The sequence below is a fragment of the Corvus hawaiiensis genome, chromosome 2 (assembly GCF_020740725.1).
Source record: "Corvus hawaiiensis isolate bCorHaw1 chromosome 2, bCorHaw1.pri.cur, whole genome shotgun sequence".
NCBI classification, from domain to species: domain Eukaryota; kingdom Metazoa; phylum Chordata; class Aves; order Passeriformes; family Corvidae; genus Corvus; species Corvus hawaiiensis.
Genome location: NC_063214.1, coordinates 8851551 through 8871508, shown reverse-complemented (window position 1 = coordinate 8871508; position 19958 = coordinate 8851551). Strand labels below are relative to the sequence as shown.

General features: G+C 39.5%; 1 protein-coding gene across 1 annotated transcript in view; it reads right to left on the bottom strand.

The window, feature by feature from the left end:
• The window catches only part of ROBO1 (roundabout guidance receptor 1), a 698066-nt gene extending 680959 nt beyond the window's left edge, over positions 1-17107 (bottom strand). Inside the window, exon 1 of the mRNA XM_048293694.1 lies at positions 16772-17107. The gene's annotated coding sequence lies outside the window, so the exon portion shown is untranslated. The remainder of the gene's footprint in view (positions 1-16771) is intronic.
• Positions 17108-19958: the final 2851 nt, after the last annotated feature.

The window sequence follows — 19958 nt, the reverse complement described above, 5'->3', positions numbered from 1 at the left end:
CCAGCAATATGCTCAGTAGGAATTAAAACAGCAAGAATGCTAAGAAGTCAGTGTACACGAACCACCAGAGAATTATGCCTCAGGTGCTACGTTAATTTACTTGTTGGCATACATTAATTGAAACCAATCAATAAGGCCAGTGGTACAACAGAGGGAATGCAAAAGAAGTAATCGATTGCCACACTTATTCATTTCAAACTTGGAAAACAGGAATAATTTAGTCTAAGATTTTTCATTTCTGTCAATACAGATAATGGGATTACTTATTTATTTTCTATTCTTTCAGCACTAATTATAATAACTATGATGCCTTTCAACAATCTTCGTGTAAACCCCGGTATTCTGATTAGCAGCTGTTAACTTGCTTATAATGGGAGTGACTTCTTCCATCTGAGAAATTAGAAATTATATGTTTTTGCTATTGCAAATAATGTTAATTATTTTGTCACAGTGAAAGCAATTATATATTTTAATAGTTATAAACTTGAATTCAATTTGATTTTTCCATTTTTGGCATACTAGCTTTTAGAATTTTTCATTCCCAAAGATAAATATGTTCAAAGTAATTTTGTAAGAACAGAAAGAGCCGTGCTTCTGATTTGTTTTTTATTCAATTTTCTCTAATGTATTCATTCTATATGTCCAGCGTTGACTGGTATACCATATAATTTGATTTTTAATGCAGGTTATTTTTAAGGTGGGCTGCCGGGGCTTTTCTTTTTCTTTTTTCTTTTTTTTTTTCTTCTGTTGTCTTATTTTCTACAATTATTTCTGTGAGCTCCAGCAGTCAGTTCTCAAGACCACACTGCCTAAAAAGATAAATAAATAGGACCATTGTTTCCTATGTTGCATTTATCACCCTCTTTTCACAAAAACTGCTCATCCTTACTGATCCTCTGTTCCCAGAGAGATCAGTGGAAATCAGCACACTGTTATTCATAACTTTTGCACAAGGAATGGGAATTTATTTTGTGGTAAACATGGTGCCAGATACTGTCATTATGTCTTTGGTGACACTGAGTTTTCACAACATTTGTCTGTAAATGAATAAAACCTGAAAATTTAGCCTTTACAAATCTGTAACAGCATTACTTTCCTTCTGATAATGCTCAAAGGCATTAACTCCGCATAATAGTGCTCAATTCAACCTCTAGACAAAGAATGGATCTGCAACTGTCCTTGTGTTCACTGAAGCCATGGATGTACAGAATTGGAACAAGATGGGTCAGTAAACATTGTTTGCATGGTTTTGGAGGAGTGCAGGCAAGCCATGAAAGATGCTGCACAGAAAAAAAAAAAGACAAATTAACCTATGCTGATTGATGGGCAGGATGCTTATTTGGGGGTTGCCCACACCTGTCAGATTTTTCCCACACTGATGTGTTTAGCTTGTAAGTGAACTGAACCATCTAGCTGCAAGTTCTAGGTACATGTATTTGTCTCCAAACTCTTGCTTAATTTGGTTCTTAAACATCACTTCTACAGGATTATTTTCTAGTGCAGTCTAATTACTCCTTATTCTTGAAGGAAAACCCCCCAAACAACACAGCAAAACAAAATGATAGGGAAAAATCACCCACAACTATTACCTTTTTGTTAGACTGAAGATAACATAATCCTGCAGGTGTCACTTTTGCTGGAGACTGGAAATATTGGTGAGTACTAGAAATGTAGACAGTGAGGGTGGTGTTCCTGCTAAACAAGTGTGAAAGCAAAATAGTAATTAACACCCAACTGGCACACCAATTTTCTGTTTACTCAAGTAAGTTTACTGCAGGCCTTTAAAATTACCTCTTGACTACTAATGTGGCAGAGATGTGTGAAACACTGAGAAACAGTAACAAACTCACTTAGGTCCTTTTCCAGGACAATGCTCTACAACGGTGTGGAGTTATGGATTATACATTTTTCAACAGTTCTCCGGCCAAAGGTTAATTCAATTCCCAGAAAGGACAAAGTCCTGTCTGCCAATTAGTGTGTAATGTGTGAGACTGAAACCAAGCACTGAATCCCAGGTTGCTGCTTTGGGAATTCAAAGTCAGGCTGAAGCTTATTTTCCCTCTCATATTCTCTAAATCTTATTCACGATTAAGAATTTCTATAGTTTGAAGTAGTTTGAGCTTTTCATTTTGAAGCTTGAAAGTAAGAATAGTGACATTTCCTGTCATAAGAAGTTAGAATTGAAATATACATATCATAATTATAGAAGTGGAAGTAGATACTTCCATCTCAAACTTTATAATTTTTTTTTAAACGTTGGTAAAAGAAAAAGCTCTATAGCAGGCAAAAGAAATAAAGTATCCTACATCGGACTGCTCAAAGTTTTTGCTGTTTTCTTGCAGCTGCAGTGTAAGATTCAGAGACAGCTATTGAATAGGTCTATTAAAGTAAAAAAAAATCACCTTTATGTAATTTGCACTACTCATTTAAGACATTAACCATGTACAATAACAGGTAAAGACATAACAATTCTCCTTTCTTGCAGTCATAAAGGCTAAATACTTTGCATTTGATAAGTCTTATGTAATTGCTCAAATCCAGAACTAAGATTATCTCATATAGCTTCTATTTGAATGGAGAGATTTAGTAGCTGCATTTGTGAGGGATGGAGCAACAGCCAATTTATGGATTTGTTTCCTGTCAGTAAATCTAGGGGCTGCTCTCTCATTTTCAGGAGCTACTACTGATAGAAACTACACCTGATTTTCTCTCTGTTTTACCCCCCAACACCCCTTCCTTTTCCTTTGAAAGTTGTGCCATTCAGCTTCTTCTGGAACAATGTCATAGGCTGTCCCTGTGGATGCCTGCAATAAACAGCTTGTGCTGTGAAGGTTCCCTTCCTAAAGATTCAGGTCCTAAATCCCTTCTCTGGCTCTATTACCACAATGCTAGTTTCAATTCCTCTTCCTTCCAGCCACAGTGGAAAATGGTGCATACCATCAGGTCAGCTCCACATTTCCCAGTTTCTCACCAGCACATGCCCAAGTCATGTGGAGGGACAAAACAGGAAAGGATCTGGGACTGGTCTGGAGCAGCTTGTTTCTCATTAGCCAGCCAAGAAGTACACACTGCTCAGTCACTCAGTGAGACTCAGAATAAATAAATACTGTGGTCATGTGGACCTTAATTTGGGTCTCTCTCTTTTCCTCGGCTACTTGTAGGAATTTAGTTATCTGTGAGACCTCGCTAGCAAACTGAACTGCAAAGTCAGGCAGCAGATTCCAAGATTAGCCATGAACAGAGACTGGCTGTCATTGTAATTGCTCAAATGTTTTGTCTTTTCCTGTTTGAAGCATGTGAGAAGGGGACAATATAAAATCATCCCAATTTCAGGCACAAGACCCCCACCTATGTTGGCCAACACCACTGTGAAAACCAGCTTGAGAACCAGTGTGACTGGTCCCCTCTTTTCAGACAAGTTTTATCTTAAAGACTATGGCTTTATCAAGTATGTATTAAATAGAATAACTTTGCAAAGAAACTAGCAAAATGTATCCTACCCTGAGCTGTTAAGCATCCTAAGAGAAACAATGAAAGAACAGATTTCTTATCAAAAGGAGACAAAATGGACAGACAGGGGCCAAAGGGATAGTAATAATATTATTGAAGGCTTACTGCACCAACACTTGTCCAAGTCAGGTTTGCTAAAAAGCCCCAACAAACCACTAGCAGCTTTGCAAAGAGATGGCAAAGGCTGGAATTTACCCAGAGTGCTTCAGCTGTACTTTGTCTTTTAATATACAATAATTCACAGAAGTCTCACTTGAGAGGGAAAAGTATCCTGTAAGCAAGTGCACTGTTTCTGTAGGACATATAATGCTTGAGGATCCTCAACCCAGTGTCTCAAGTTTTTGTTCACATATAATGCTTGAGGATCCTCAACCCAGTGTCTCAAGTTTTTGTTCAAAGATCCATTTTTAAAGCATTGTATAAATGGCTTCACAATTTAATTAAAGGCTTATAAGCTTTATTGAATGAACTCTTCAGCATGCTCTGCTCACCAGCTTATGACTACAGAGACATTATTTAGGGAACATTAACCTCAATCTTTCATTTGAATCAAAACTTACAATTTTAAACTTTTAAAGGCAACTTATCTTCCACATAAAATTACAAACAAAAAGTGGATTTCAAACACAATATAAAATAACTGCCTATCAATCTTCCCTACCAGACCTTCCACGCTCATACTATCTTAGCCTGCAGATCCAATTATCCTCCAACATTTGCTGCTCAACCATGCTGAGATTATTCACCAGCCCTCCAGTTAGACTGTAATAAGAGGTCTGTGGGTGCATTTACACTCAGAGAAATAAGGTATAAATGCTGGAATTGCCTCACATCTTTTTGAGTTACATGCACAGCCATAAACTGTACAGTAATGAATCAGACTATTTCCAGCTGCTTTATCCATTCATTTGCATGATATTTGGACTTGGTAATTCAAAAAAAAAAAAAAAAAAAAAAATAGGTGCAGGATGCCTTCAAGATGATACAGCTCTTGACCTAAAGGCCTTACAAACAATGTGCTAATATCACATGGAAGATATTTCCTCCTGTGCCCAGACAGCCAAAGCTCCAACACGGATATGCGATTACCCTCTGTAAAGGCAATATCTGCCCCTTACTATTTTTATTCTTTTTTTAAGCTTTACATCTTAAGAAAGTAATTGTACACACTGAAACTGTGTTGACCTCAAAGATAAGTTCTGCACAAAATTTGGCAGACTTTCTGCTGCTCAGCAAAAAAATATAACAGCAGATTAATGATGAAATGGTTTCTGATACTCCAGTCCTCATGGTGTTTGCTCACTGCAGTAGTTGTACATCACGGTGAAAGAAAAGCCCTCTGCCACAGGACATCAGTATACATTGCCAAAAATGTCAGAACCACAGTTTTCAGCCCAAAGCTGCAACTACTTGAACTACAGGAGTCATTTCATTAGCTGACAGCTGTAATAAGCTGTTCTTTCTCTGTGTGGAGAAGCTACTGGTAGGAGGTACAATTCACACAGGCAGCCTCCATAAATCATATACCACTTTAAGAAAAATATACTTAAGGAAACATTCACAAAGTAATGTGAAGTATTTTTCCTATTTATTATCCATATGTTCTTAGGGCAATCATGCATTAATATTTTGCATTTCAAAAGCTCTCAACAGACTTTCAAGACATGGACAAATTTCAGGAAAATTCAAACATTTTGTTCCCATTTGTACTATTATTTCTGATATAGAGAATCTAGAGCCTTGCTGTTTCTTGATGACCTGTTTCTAGTGAATATATTCCTATTGACCCAGAGAAAACAAAATTAGGTGCTTTAGTTACAGGTGGAAACCATGATGCTCGTGTTTATTTACTGTGTTGCTACTATGTAAGGTAATAAAAAATTGTAACTGGAAATGTAATCAGCTGGAAAAGCCACTAAGACATTTCAAAACCATGTGGTAATAATGAAATGCAGTGTATCATTGAATAATTAACATACATAGACATTTTCTAGTCTTTAATGCTGTGATAACTGTTCGTTTCCTAAATGTCTAAGGAAAGCCATGAAGGTGGTGGGAAGAGGCTTCAGTGTCACAAACAAGTGTTTGCCAGCTACTGCTGAGCCAGGCAAGTAATAGGTCCTCAGATCTACCTCTTCAAATGGTTTTTCTATTATTCAAACACTTTTCATGGAAACCATTGAAAATTGCTGGTAGGTAATAATGCAACTGAACACCCAGCTTTGTTTTGTTTCTTTAAATCCAAGTTACATTCCCTCCACTAACCCAAATCAGGTGTGTAATCTCCATTTTCATAGCGAATCTCCTCTATTCTTCACCAGTAGCTTATTGTTAAAGAAGCAGAAATACTATGATTGAACAAAAATAACATTAATAGAAAGATGGGTTGTGTAATATTTGATATTGCATTTATGGCACTATTTTTTTAATCACATAGCACTATACAAGCAATTACACAGCTTGTAGTTTCGGTTTGAGGTTTTGTTTGTTTTTCTTTGTTTTGTTTGTTTCATTGTTCTTTGGTTTTTTTTTTTTTTAAATTTGGAAGCACACTGGAAAGGATTTATCTGGCATTTTACTTTAGATGATTAGTACCAATCAATTAAAAAACTACTGCAGTTGAAGCAGAGTCTTGGAGAGGGGTGTTGCATCTCTGTGGCAGACACATAATTAGCTGTCACATCCACAGAGTATTCCCTAGCACCAAGGAAAAACAACAAAGCAGAGCAAAACCAGCACCTCATTCCTGCACTCCAGCAATGGCTCTAACCAGCAGGTGGTCCAGGTGGAGCAGCATTTAAGTTGTCTTAGATGCCTATGGAAGCAGTTCTTATCCATTAAGTTTTCTGAGCCATTTTAAGATGTCATAAAGAAGAAAAATACACTGTCAAGGTTATGTATTTCCATTACTTTTTTCCAGAATTACTGATGAGAAGAGTTATCTGTTCCACTAGAGGGAGGAGCAGGCTCAGGAACTGAATTTCCCACTAATGTTTCAGTGCCACCTACAACAGACTTATTGCTTCATGAAGGATGGTCTGTTGTCAGAAAGTGTTGAAAGGGCAAAACTGGAATAGGAAGTTTTGTAGCAACAAAAATAAAAGAAAAGCAAAAAAGGAAGAATCTCACTTGAGGTAATTTGGATTTCTTATTTTGTCCCTGCTTATCTGGAAAAGGGATGTTGTTTTAGTTATAAATCATGTATTTCATAATATATTTAGATTTCTAGATCATGCTTTTCTTTGACATAGAGCTAGTTACCTGAAGCAGAGCAGCAATTTGTGTCTTATCTCCTTTCTTGTAAAGCGCTCCATGTAGATGTTTCCTTGTATTCTGTCTTATTTCATCTTATTGCTAAGATTTGGTAACAAGACAGTATCTTTAAGTATGGTATATTTAAGAACTTATAGATCATTCATACCTTTTAACTATGAAGATATTAATACTTCTAATTCTAGTGTTTTTTCCCTGAAATAGAATTGAGATAGAACAGACCTAGAGATTTCAAAATTTCAATTTTTCCCAAAGAAAACTCAAGAAATGCAAAGCCTCCATGTCAGAGCTTCTATCTGTTTGCCTCCATATAACTATAGAGCAAATCATTGTCATGAAAAGATTAAGGTCACTCACCACAGAAACTATTTTTAGTGACTTTGGTTGGGACAAGTCCCGTGCAGCATAAGGAGACAAAGGAACAGCTGTATCTTATGCAGACAAGCAAGGCTACAAGGAGACATGGCTTTAGTGCAACCTATCCATCTTACCTGCCAGAGAATGGCTGTCCAGAATAGGGGGACACTCATGGAAAAGCTGGAACCAGCCATGCATTCCTCTCCACCTCCTCCCACCCTGAAGCAGTGCTCAGACTGATGTTCAATTTTTCCTTTAGGGCATTTTGTGATGCCATCCATGCAGGTGACTTACACACAGTACTAAGCATGTTTCTGTCTTCTGGTTGGGTTTGACCAGCAGCTGCCACATTTGACTTTCTCTCTGAGAAACAGTCTTGACACAAACAAACAAACCCCCTCTGTGTTGTGAATTCAATCTAGACAAGACTCCGGCAAAGAGGAGTGCTGTATTCAGAGAGGAAGGTGCACTTAAATGTTGGTTCTCAAGTCCCCAGGGAATTGGTTTCATAGTGCTTTAGCACACACCCCTAGAAAATCTTGTTCCTTGCAGAAGTTTTACTGTAGCACATTCCATGAGGCCAGAAGGAGACATTATCTACAGAGCTTGAAAAATTCTGTTTATCCTGGACCAAAGACGTTAAACTCCCTGGTTATTAAGACAGAAGCCTTGAACTTGATGGGATGCAAAGAGTAGGGTCAACATGCTTCTGGCAGCCCCAGCAGGAAATGTGCTGCATGATTTTATATTGCCTAGTGTTTTCTAAATATTTAGTCTCTCATGCTTCTCATTACTGTAGCTCAGCCAAGAATCAATGAAAGTCTGAGTAACTGAGGTCAGCTGAAATTTTCCTGCCTTCCCAGAGATGTGTGAGAGTTTGAACCATTCTGCACAGCAACATGTTAAATTATAGTCAGAATAAAACCAGAAAGATCTTTAGAATCACCCATGATCACCTCAGCAGAAAAGGGCAGAACTGTCTTGTACTAAACTGCAAGAAATATCTTGAGGTTGTCTTATTATAGGTTATTCCTGACATCAGGATAAGAAGACGTGTGTAGTCCGAGATTAGGAATGCATTGCAGAGTCATACAGAGGTCAGTGAGAAGAAATTTGCATTATTTTTCTATTTCCAAAGTATATAGATTTCCCTTCTGACTGTCTCGATCTGTGATGATAAACAGATGAGCAGAGAAGCTGTAGAATTCACACTTGGTTCCTGTTGTCAGAAAAAAACATTCTGAATAATATCTTCCATCTATGGCTGGGCTCTCTCTGGATCAATGCAAAGTTATGGCCACTGCCTCTTTTGATCTCTGCTGATTAGCACAGAACTTGTGTCTCATTAGTCAGAGGTGGGTGATGCTGGGCACTGAGGGCACTTTAGCAGCAGCAGATTATGAACTATGCAGCCTTACAAAAAGTATCACAATAAAATGGATGTATTTCACTTTGCAGTATTCTGCATGTCTTGGTATAGGTCAAGATCAGTTTCACCCCATTTCATCTTTTAAAGTGCTGCCTACTGCTGCGAGTTGCATGAAGTGAAATTGTTTCATTGGCACGAATCAATGGGAAGAGGAACAAAAGAATTATTGTACTTGTACTTAAAATTATTTATCAAGCCAAGCAAATACATACCATTATGAATTGTCCTAAAATAACCAAGGAGGGTAACCATCAGCAAAAAATTCAGGCAGCCACTTCAAGCCTATAGGCATTTTTTTTCCTTGCATATAAATATCTGTGACTTCAGATAATAAACAAGAAATTTACCCTAATGAAAGTAGGAACCTATTCTAGCAGATTTAAGATAGCCTTTCTTGAAAAACAGGGTGCAACATTTAAATAAACGATATTCAAAATGCTTGTTTATACAGAAATACAGTTGTGAACTATTTTGCCAGTATGAATGGGCTATGGCATAATTGCACATTGGCTCTGTCACACATGACAATAAAGGAATGATATTGAGAGAGGATAAAGAAATCTTTCAGACCACCTACTTCAAATTTCTCCTAGCAGAGATTTTGAGAGACTGATTTCTTATTTGAAATAAAGTTCACAGTCAGGATGGTTCCTCATATTATGGATATATTGTGAGAAATTGAAAAAAAAGAAAGAAATAACACATTAGCAATCTACATGCAAACACAAGCAAAAACACTTTAATTACACAAGCTACTGATAGAAACACAACACCCCTCTGCAATCAAGTTTAGGTATGGCAAGGCATGAAAATGCCCATCCTTTCTCTTAGCCATCATGCTTACTACATAATATTTGTAATCAGAACTTTTAAGATGAAAATACCTCACTATCTCAGAACATGTCCAAGACCAAAACTTTGTATCTTATATCTTACATATACATTTCAAGATTGAAAACTTTGTTCTTCTTGAGTTGAACTGTTATGGACAGAACTCTGTTCATTTGATTAAAGTATGGTTTTGATCTTTTTCAACCAAGATAATGCTTCAAGGTAGAGAAATACCAATTATCCTACACATTGTTGAGGAAGTAGAAAATTAAAATTCTGGTTTGGGTAATGTGTTGAACACAACTCAAGTGATGTAATGCTCTTCATTCCACCATGGCTGTAAAATTATGGAAAATGTAGTATTTTCCCCTTAGAAGAGAAGAAAACTACTTCTTGGTTTTGCTTGCCATCTAGTCATTATCATTATTTAGATATATGTTATTTATTTGGTGGTCCTCTCCTTACTGTGGCTGTTTTCTGATATGAGGTTCACTAATACACACAGGCTGTGGGTTACTCCAAAATACACTTCAGCAAATAGAGTTAAATTTAACTCGCAGTATCAAATCTCTGTGGAAGATGAAGAATATTTGGACCCTGTAATTCCTTCTGCCATACTTTCCATTCTCTCATTCCTCTCATATTTCACCCAGAGGAAGTGTTCCTATCTTTGCATAACAGAATGGAGATAGTTCAAAAGAGTGCCTTGCTTTCATCCATGTACAGCACACCCAATCTGAAAGTTATTTGAAATAGCTTCTTCAGTGCCTCATTATGATGCCATGGGCAGTTAAACTTGATAACCATACCTTAGTATGGGAAACAGTGACACTTTTTGAATTTCCTTAGAGCTTATGGGTGCAATGTTGTCAAGAACAGCTTTTTTCTTCTTTATAAAAACAGTCAGAAGGGCTGTTAGCCAAAAATACTTATCTGTATCAGGGGTGTATCTAGGGACTGAAGTTGGCTTTATCATATTCAAATATTTCAGTTAGAACTGTTTGCAGTCCTGTCTGCTTACAGACAATTTGTTTAATTTTCCTGTTCAATTTTTAATGCAAAAAGGATTTTTTGTTTCAGTTGCCAGCTATAAAAACTCAGGTTCAAAGAGTAAAACCTTAAATTCATTTATCACTAATAAAGTTCTTTACACAGCTAGGGTGGATTTGAGACATAAACTTGCAGAGTAATTTATGTGAGTCACAACTACCACTGGTAATAAAGGAGAGTGAAAGAAAAGCATTTGACTTTCACATATTAAGTTGGGTGTGGCAGGAATTGCAGTTAGAAGAAGTTTTGAAAATTTGGAAAGTTTTATAATGAATCAAAATGAGTTTACAGCTCTTTTGTCCAGCTGTTCTTATTAAAATCCTTAAGTATTTGCATTCTTGGAACAAGAACAAGTTACAAACACAGTTGCAATTTGCTTAGATTTCCATATTTGCCCAGGGCAGCACCATATGCAGTAAATCTCTCCTGTAGTTAGGTAACTTGTTCTTATATCTGTATTGGTTTGGAGGATCACTTTACCTTTCATTTTTAGGGATTTTTTTGGTGCTTTCTATCACTATTTTATTTTGAGTGTGAAAGTCTTAATGAAGACTTGAAAAAAGTTCCTTAAGCCTTGGGGTTTTTTTAGAATGTACTGCAGGACACTAAAAAGTTGATTTAAGCAATACAACACACGTACGCTCACAGCAAGTGCCTTGCAATGACAAAATTTCTTCCATTATCTTTCTGCAGTTGCTTTTAGAAAGAAAAGAGCTGGAAGAACTTAAAAAAAAAGTAAATAAAATAAACCAAGAGTTTAATTGACAATTGTTTTTGAGTTCAAGCAACCACATATAATACTAGAAACATCAAAGTGTGATATATTAGATCATATAGTCATATATGTTTGGTTTTGAATATATAGTCACCATTATAGCAAACTTATTAGTGTGAAAAGTCACCATTGTTGGCAACTGAATCCTATTTTAACAGGTAAGTCAAATTCTTTCTTATGACACTTTTAGGAGCAGAACAGGCTTAATTGTTATGGGTGAATAACAAAGATGCACACTTAAGTTCATTTCTTGTGCCTTTCCATTTCTTCTCTCCCACAGAGGCGCTGAGAGGGAAATCCAGAGCATGCAATGGAATTTATGCAGAATAATTTCCCCTAAACTGAAGAAAGAGATATAGAAAAAGCCACATTCTAATTGCTTCTTAAGCTGTTTCTTTCTTCAGCCTGAAAATTTCTCTAGAGGAATGGGGATGATGCAGAACTTTCTCAGGTAGGGAACTTAGATCAACGCGGAGTGATGCAGAATTAGCATGAAAGGACTTTTGAGCTCAGTGCCATGCCTTGGTTGAAGGAAGCCCTGTGCTCTGAACCAGGTGAAGATCCAAGCAGCCTGAATTATAGTATAAACCATGGCAGTTTCTTTACTTCAAAAGACTGAGGAGAAAAAGAAGGAGTGATATATTGGGCTGGAATTGCTTCATGTGGAATTGAGGGCCCTCAATTCCAGCTCTTGCCAGGTCTTGTGACTCTGTTTTAGGTCTCTGATACCTCCTCAGCCCTAAGAACCTATTCAGTGTTATGGTTCAAGGAAGGTTAATGGAAGATGGACAAGGAACATCTTCCATCTCTATTGTGCAAGGAGAAAAGGATGACATTTGGGGCCCTAGCCCCAAGTAAGAAAGTTTGTGGCTCAGAAGCTCAAGCACTTGTCTGAAGACAAGGCTTTCAGGGCTCTGCCTCCTACTCTCCTTAGATCAAATCTTAACGTTATAACCGCACAGTATTTGTCTGAAGCCAGTTGTACTACACACCGCTCTTGCCTGACAGCTCATTTTCTCCTGCCACACTTATATTGTTGGTAAATAGATCAACTAACTTACTCTGGGGAGCAAGAGATGAGTTGAGTGTGGAAAGAGGACAAATACACTCAATGTCTTCACTACTGACAAAGGAAAAATCTAGAGGACACTTGGGGAAACAAATTTACTGTACGAGAAGACGACTTGGCAGACCTGGAGAACAGATCTGGAAATGGTTAAGAAAAGATGGATGATAAAGGATTAGAAACAAAGAAAAATGTCCTTATGGAAGGCACACAGAGATGGCCAGGGAAGATAGGAGAATGGTCCACACTTGGACATCACTATGAACAAGGACAGATTAATCAGTGGAGAAGTTTGGAGGACAGAGTTAATTGAAGGAAAGGATTGATGTGTTTGGCAAACTATAAATTGGCAATGGTGAGAGAGAACTGATGGGGTTGATGATTAGAAGGACAGGGAATTAAAGATTTATGGACTGAGCAGTTTAGACAGATAGAATATTACAGGGGAAACATAGGATGTCTACTAAGTCTCTTGTAGATTGGAAGAAACCTTTCATTGTATCTCCCAACATGCTGGGGGAGGATTACTTGAGTCTTGTAAAACCTAATGGTGCTGTTTAACCTACATGCTCAAGTATAGATCCTTGCTTTACAATTCTTTCAAGGGCTTTAGGGTTATTCATTTTCCCTGTCATTTCTACAGCTTTTTTTTTTTTTAAGTCTATCATGTAATTGTTGTGGAGGACACACAATGATTCTCTTTGTATTTCTGTTGTGTGGTGGATCACTTTGATGAATGTAGAAATTTGAAATTGTCTAAACTTTCCTTGAGGAGACCCTTTTCCCTATAATACAGGCAAATATGTGTACAAATCCACTCAACTTGCTTGAGTTATCGTGTCATGAAACATGGAAAGAGGTGGAAGAAACATTAGACCATAAGCTCCTCCTGAACCTAGAACCAAGGGATGAACTATTTCCACAGGGCTTGATGAATACAACTTAAAATAAAGTGTTGGAAAATAGTGTTACCCAGAAACTTTAGTATTGATACGCAATTACTCTAATATTTTCCTCAACAGAAGAGATAAAAATATGTAAAATTCCTGATTTGTATGTTAACAAAGAAGTAGTTAAGAACATAACAAGGCCACACAGAAATACATTAGTACAAGGACATACACGATATAAGTTTAAAAAAAATTTGCATTTTAAGACACAGAAAAGGGCATCTGGAAAAGACATCCAAGTAGAAAAAGTCAAGTTTAAGCCCACTATCTAAATCTCCACCTCTTTCTTTCACAAGCACGGGCTTGTAGCCTCAGATGGAGTCACACATCACACACAAAACTTCTGCCACCTGCCACCTGGGAGTCCAGGTCTGGTTCTAAAGAAAAGCAACATGAGATTGCTATGTGGTTCTGAGGACACAGAACACACTCAAAAGGGCAAGTGCAAAATCTGGGCAAACAAAAATCACAGTTTCCTAATAATTTTCATGGTTTTACCTAAAGACTCATTTGCTTGACAGCTGATTCCACCACAGAAACATCACAGCCATGGAATTCCTCTCACATAAAAGGTCTAGAAAATACAAATCCCTTCCTTTCTCCCATCATCATTTTTTCTTTCTTTCTCCTTTTTTACACAATTACCTGTTGACCTACACAAGTTTGCTAAATTATGCCACAGCTAACAAGTCAGGGAATCCCAGACAGAAGAAGACAGACTTCTCAACTCTCAGTTCACTTAATACTTTACACATGAGTAAAGTATATTGCATGTGCTTATTGGTATACATTGAAATTTCTTATGGTTTCCTAAAAACCAATAAAATCTGAGCCTCCTGCGAATAACATATTTGCCTCTGTTTCTTAGATTGAAATTTGGTTGTGCACATAGACCTTGAAAAGCTACTTGAAGGAAATATTTTGTATTTATAAGGTCCATGTGGATTATGTTGCTTATTGTGGTCCAAACCCAATTGCATCAGAGACAACATGAAAAGTCCACAGAGTGGGAAAAGAGAAAAAAAGCCTCAAACAAAAGAAATAAAGAAAAGCATCAGAACTCAAATAGCCTTCCCTCTTTTTAAAAACCTATTGGGAGACTCTGTCTAATAAACCTTTTGTTTATGCCCTGCATATGCCTCGTTGTAGAACTGGTTGAGTCCTCCTCATTTCTCCAATATTCAACTGGTCAATACTCAATATCAAGGATTCAATATTACCAGGGAAAGCAAGAGGAAAGGGTTGAAATTTCCTTTCACTGACTAAAAAGTCAATAAACAATCACCAAGCTAAGCTGTTTCACGTTTTCACAATGGCATCTTTTGTTTTTATGAGGGTTCTTATGGAAATCAGTGCAGCTTCTAGGCAAGTGTCAGCCATGGTACCAAAAATGCTTGCAGAAATCTGGTATTGTAGAGGGTTGGGACACAATTGCTGTACAATTTGCAGAAGTTTGGCTGTGTTTGCTGGAAGACTGAAAAGCTATAAATTACTCTGAGAAGCACTAGGATAATTTAACTAGCTTTCTGCCTTCTTTCCTTGTCCCTAATCACCAAAAGCTGTATCTCTTTCCACACTGCTAGAGCCTCTTTATGCCAGTGCAATGCCCCTGGAATGTACAGCAGTACAAGATATAAGTAGAAGACACCCATACAGACAAATATAAAATGAATGAAGAAAAGCAGCACGTAGTAAAAGTCAGATGTGATGTTTGAAGATTAGTCTTACTACTCCATAATACAGCAGGACATTCCTAATCTGTTTTGTCTACAAAGTGCGTCCAACAAAGGCTTATTTTCCTTAAGTGAGGAGGGTGAACTTCAGCTTAACAAGAAACCTTCACAAATGCCAGCTCTTGCCTATCAGTTGAACCTCGATGTTTATCTACACACAATGGTCTAGGATTAGAGAATTGCTCCTTCTACCCGCACATCTGCCAAACACGGGTAGGACACAAAACGTTTTTCCCTCAAAAGAGAAAAAAAAGCCTCTAAAAGTCTTCAGTTTACCCAGCACAACCACCAACTTAAAAAAAACCCAAACAATTCTTTTTATAACTGAAACGTGAAATAGAAATGAAAAACATCTTAACTCCATTTAAATCCATTTTTGAGTCATCGATCATTAATTAACCCTAATACATCCCAACGAACACGAGGGAAAAAAAAAACCCCAAAAAATTGGATTCTGATCTTGTTATAAGTAAAGTTGTATTATTGCATCCTGAATTTCGCGTGTGTGTTTTGCACTTCTCTCTTCATATGTTTTTATGGCGGGTTTTTGGGTTTTTCTTTTGTTTTTTGTTTTGATTTTTTTTTTTTTTTTTTAATACCTTCTCACTCAGGTGCGGCAACATTCCTACTGCCAGCCTTGCACCGAAGGAGCGGTTCTTGGTCCACCTCCCCGCGTGGCAGAACGGCGCAGGGACCGAGGGAAGCCGGCCGAGTGCCTCCCCCCCGCATCGGGACAGGGTCCGGTTCCCTCCAGCGGCGGCGAGGGCGCGGTACTCTCCGCCGTCTGCGCCGGGCACCGCGTCGAGCATCCTCCGCGAGGGCGATGCCCCGCGGGGCGGGGGCGACGCGGGTCTGCGGCACTGCAGCAGCAGGAGCAGCTGCTGCAGCGGAGCCGGAGACGACCTCCCTCCTTCTCCTCCTCCTCCTTCTCGTCCTCCTCCTCCCCCCGCCCCGCCGTGCCGGGGGCCCTCCATTGTGCGGGGAGGCGGCCGCACACCCGCGGGATGCGCATCCCCTCCGAGCGCCGCAGCGTAGAGAGAGAGGCGCTCCCCCGCCCACGGCTGGCAGGCGCGCTGTCACACCCCCCTCCCGTGCTGCGCTTTCCATTCCCAAAGATACTTATGCACCTACCTACAGATACATATATATATATATACACCTATGAACAAATATATATGCACATTTCCCCCCTCTCGCTGAATTGCGCTCTCCGCCCCGCGGGGAATCGGCGGGGGTAGAGGAATCGGCGCTTCCCCCGCAGCGCTGCTCCTCAGCGGCGGCATCCCCACCAGAAGGGAAAAGATTACTGCAAGCGCGGCGAAAACAAAGCCGGCGCTCCTCGCCCCGGCTGCGAGGACCGACCGGCCAGAAGTTGCGGTGCGGCTCCCCCGCCCCGCTCCGCGGCGGCGGGACAGCCGGAGAGGCAGCCCGAGATCGCCCGCGGGCGGCGGGCACGGCGAGGGATGCCGGCTGCGCAGCGGTCAAACTTCTTTGTTAATCACACCCGAGCCCGCGGGCGGCGAGAGCGTGGGGGATGCATCCCGCAGAGCCCCCGGCAACTTTTCCCGACAACGCGCTCGCCGCCGGTACCCGCGCAGAAACTTGTTGGACCGCTAACCCTGCGCACTGGCGACTTTCGCATCCCCGCTCCCGCGGTGACCTCTCCCGGCGCCTCCGGGAAACTGTTGCCTCCCTCGCTCGGTGCCGGTGCCCGGGAGCGGGGAGCGGCCATCCTGTCCCTGCGGCTGCCGGCCAGACCCCGGCACCGGCCGCTACTTCGGGAGTTGGGGGACTCACCCTGCGGGATCAGGCGGCTCTCAGAAAACTAGCGGTTCCATCATCCAGGCAGTCCTTCCCAACTTTCCTTGCATAGAGCGAGGACAGAGCTCCGTGTATTTATATGGAGAGGGAGAGAGAGGGTGAGAGAGAGAGAGAGGAAGCGCGCTGAAGTCGACAAGCTGTTCAGCAGACTTTTGAATAAAAGGGGGATGAAACCGGATTCTTCCCAGTATCAGGACCCTGGAAAATCAAATCCTTCTCCGGAAAGGGATTCTTTCGGCCCCGTTCTCCGTGTTACTCTTAGGGCGCGGAGCGGGAGGCATTGCATACAAATAGAGCCCGGCAGCGGCCGCGGTTCGGCGGCGGCGGCGCCCCCCGGGTCCTACAGCCCCGGCGCCGGGCAGCGACAAAGCCGAGCGGCGGCGGCGGCGGCTCCGGGGCGGGCACGGGCTGGGGGACGGCGGCGGGGGCGAGTCCCGCTTAATTGATTCGTTACCTCGCCCATTGTGATACACGTCGCAATGTTCGAGCGGGAGAAAGGCACATTCTAAACGGATGTCATGCCATCTCCCCTTCCCGAACTGCTCTTGCAGGGCTATTGTGCGGCGTGGTATGAGAAATGTGTCTGATTTTTAAAAACGGGGCTTTATTTGTCTACAGCCTTGTTTCTTTTCTTTTTTCTTTTTTTTTTTCTCCCTTCTCCTGAGCTGTCAAAATTATCCATCACGTTCCCTGATAATTATGTAGTTACTTCAGCAATCAATTATTCATTGAATTCCACTTCCCTATGCTTTTTCTTTCTCAAGTTATGGCTTTCCAAGGGCACATCTGCTACTCTGTGCAAAGAGGGTAAACAAACATTCTCTAAAATTAAGCAACTTATTCCTAATTAAAAGAGAATAAGAGTAAAAAAAACAGTTATCTGGGTAAGTTTTCTCCATTATAGAATACAAAGACAGACAATTAATAATATTTAAATTACGGTCCATTTTTGGGTGCAAGGAGTCACTGGACTACAGAAAAAAAAAAAAAAAATTGAAAAATCCAGGCAGTGAAAAGAACAAAAAACAAATGCAGCATTTGTGTATCGACTGCTACATGGAAGGTAAACGTGAGATAATGACAACATAGGTCAACATAATGAGAAATGAAAGCAATGTAAACACTTATGTATATGCAGGAGTATCACACATAGCTAAACTTCTATTACTGCCTGTAGATAATATACTTTATATAATAAGCATACACGTAGATAATGACAATTATTAGGCTTAAAACTCTGTATGTAATGAAGTCTTTTAAATAGTGTATGAAGATTATCTGGGAATAAAGCCTGCAATATATTGCAAAGCACAATGCAGCTGAAAGTCTAAACATGCCACTAGTCCTACGGGGAAGACTGGGAATCAGTGACCAGGGGACAAAACGTCCAGTGTGCAAGGTGTTGTTTATATGGCAAGGTCTTCACAGTCTAGTTAATATAGATATTACAAGTATTATTGACAAGTCATACATAGAGCAAAAGGTTATTTGCCACTACCCCATTATTTCACCAGGTGTACAGACAGAAAGAGACAGGACAAATAGAACATGGAGGAAAACCGAGTGTTTAAACTACTCTTGCACTCTCAGAATCACTCTTTGAGTGAAGTACACTGTACACCTTGGAAAAGAGCAACAAAGAGGGCAGGAGGAAATCAGCATTTTGTGCATCAGTAGGCTCTGACAAGAGAAATGTTGATGAGTATGGGATCAAAATCAGGTCTTCAGTGCTGCAATTAAGATCTACCTCACACCTTGAATATTTAAGAGCTTGCATCTTGTTGCAAGAAGCCTCTAACTCTCTGTTCTTTGAATTCTGTTGCTGCTTTGACTGGGGTATTTAATCTTTTAGATAAATGCTACAAACAAGTAGCATTTCTGTTGTCAGAGGAGGTATACTAGAATAATTAATAAACAGCTTCTACGAATACACATCTTCAGTTATCACTTTAGCTACACATAAATACTTTTTTCCTGTTAAATAGAAGGAATTTAAGTTCCAGTTAGGTTACTTTGATATCAGCTGTGTATTGCACTAGTAAATACAAGTTGTAAAGGAAGATATTGTAGTTGTTTGCAGTTTTGACCAAATGCTCTTCCACTTTTTTGCTTTTGTTTTTCTATAGGTCTACTTGGGACAAACTGTGTTCACCTGAGAGTTCAGGATATGCCTCTCATAGTTTATTAATTCTGTTACACTTGCCATCATCACCTCAAGGAGATTTCTGATTAACATCAGTTTAAGAGATAACAGGCTCTGGGCTATTGTATTTAACAAAGTAATGTGAAATCATTGGCAAATCTAACAAAAAGAGTGGATTAGTATAAGTGCAGATGAAGGACGCAATAACCAACACTATCACAATTAAGAAATTGCCCTGTGAAGGAGAGAAATTACTATGCCCATTGTAGAGCCTACAGAGATTAATGGAATATGGCTGTGAAACTCTTTTAATAGATAAATTGGGTGGGTGGTTAAACATCTGAGCGACGATGATTACTTTGTAGTGAAACAAAACAAAGAGGAATAAATCACAAAGCTGCTCTATTACCACAATTAAAATGCAATTGCTTGATCAATTATCACTCCAGCTAATAGCTTGATGGAAGACAAGCAAATAAATAAAACATTATGCTAACCAAAGTTCTTTGAAATATAGTAGTAATATCTGTACACTTATATGGTCCTTGTTTACATGCATTTATGCCTAATACATGTATACTGCATTACATGACATAAAAAAGGCTGTATATATTGTGTTTAGATATTCCTTTGTAGTTTAAGGGTAAACATCAATGATACATAATCATGATAATGCATGCAGTGGGTAAATATCCAACACATGTTTAGATAACTGCAACATTTCATTATTTTCTAGATCTCTAAGTATCTTCTTGTTTTACATACATAACAGCCAAAGGTGATTTGGAAGAGTTTCCCTTTGGAATAGTTTCCAAGGTCAGCATATGTGATGACACATGTTGGTTTCCAGTTTGCCCTTGGAAAATGACTGGAGTTTATGTGGGCAGGGGGAGGCAGTAAAGCAAACTGTGGCTGTCATATATCAGCATTACATTTTTATATCCAGTAATCAGCAAAGCGTGCATTCCTGTGCAGGAAGGTAAGTGGTAACACGTATGTTTGTATGAAATAAAGCCTAGG